The following is a 1,684-nucleotide window of genomic DNA, read 5'->3' on the forward strand; positions in this document are numbered from 1 at the left end:
TGTGTGTGTGTGTGTGTGTGTGTGTGTGTGTGTGTGTGTGTGTGTGTGTTAAAGTGTGAGCACATGGGAACACCGAACAAAGCGACCCAACAGAACCCCTCCAGGACAAAAGGTTTGGTTTTACCTCCACTTCCCGCCACCAGCTCCAGCACGAGCAGCAGGACGAGGCGGTACTCTCTGATCCGGTCCATCACGTCCTCGCGCTCAGACCCGGGGACGTCCTTGGATGGAGACTTTTCCCGTGGCGGACTGAGACCGAGCGCGGCTCGGAACCCCGCTCCTCCTGCTGCTCCGGTTCCCCTGGAGTCCGCGGTGTCGGTGAGGCGGAGCAGAGCCGGTTCGGTTCGGCGGCTCGGGGCTGTGGTCYTGGATGTGAGTGGATCTGCCGCTGCTGCAGGAGGAGCTGCTGCCTCCTGCTGATCCTCCTGCTCCGCCTCGCGCGCTCAGCACCGCGGACAGCTCCGCGAACTTCTGACCCGCTGGTTCACCGAACAGAACCACTGGGAACCCAATCAGTTTAACACGAAGCAGAACAGAACCAGATTCTAACAAGAGAAAAAAAAACATTAAAGTCCAATCAGTTATCCCACTTCCGGCTCATTAACCTGCATTTCCCGGGAAAAGAGATGGAGCAGCAACACCTGTGATGAWGACTCCTCCCTCCAGAACTCACTCAGCCAGGCTTAATCCAGATKATCATAGAGATTCTGTGATGATGTGGAACACAAGTGGTCCTTAGGTCCAACCTGACCCACTACTGGTGCCTGCTGGACCACTTAGTCCACACAAACAGCAGCAGGTAAGTGTTTATCAGGCAGAACATGAAAAAATGTTCCCGCCCACAGACCTGTCAATCATTGCAGCRGCTGGAGAAGATACTCTCTAATTATAGAAATTGCATTTCTTGTTGCTGAAAACTTTAGCTGAAAGCTGCCGAAGAAGCTGAAATTGAGCTGAACATGTTTAACAAAAGTATTATTGTAAGTTAAATTTGGAAAGCTGAAAGAAGCAAAAAATGCATAAAAAGTAAAAAGGAACATAAATATAGCTGAAATATCATATAAAAGCTAAAAGCTAAAGGCTAAGATAGCTGAATATTGCAGAAATCAACCTTAAGAAGCATAGTTAACTCAAATTAGCAGAAAGAAGAACAAACAAGTAAAAAACAGAAAATTAGAAGGAGGAAGAATTTTAGCTGAAATATCTGAAAAAAAGCTAAAACAAGCAACAAATTTGCAAAAAATTTTACAAAGAATTTAAAAGGAACAAAATCAGAATATAATCTGTTAGGTTCTGTAAAGATTTAGAAACATGAAGAAATTTAAGGATGTTGAAAAAAAGCTCCATTTATTTCCAATGGGAAAAAAGTAGCCGAAATGGCTTTGGCTACAATTGTTTAATTTCTTGAGGCTTTAATATGTTATAGAGCATGCTCTCAGCTACCAGTACATAAATTTTCATGTCAAAATCTCAAACATTGGCTGAGTAAAAGGCCTTTAAAACTAGCTTTGGCGGCCATCTTGGATTTTTTATTTTGGCTGCTATTTATGATAGAGCCAAGTCTCAGCTAACAATATATTCATTTTTACCTCAAAATATCAAAAAAAAAATTGGCCAAAATCAAGTAATTTGAACCAACTTCTGCTAATATCAGCTGAACATTAGCTAAAATATTATACTATAC

Source organism: Austrofundulus limnaeus, unplaced genomic scaffold (genome assembly GCF_001266775.1).
Source record: "Austrofundulus limnaeus strain Quisiro unplaced genomic scaffold, Austrofundulus_limnaeus-1.0 Scaffold22, whole genome shotgun sequence".
Lineage (NCBI taxonomy): Eukaryota > Metazoa > Chordata > Actinopteri > Cyprinodontiformes > Rivulidae > Austrofundulus > Austrofundulus limnaeus.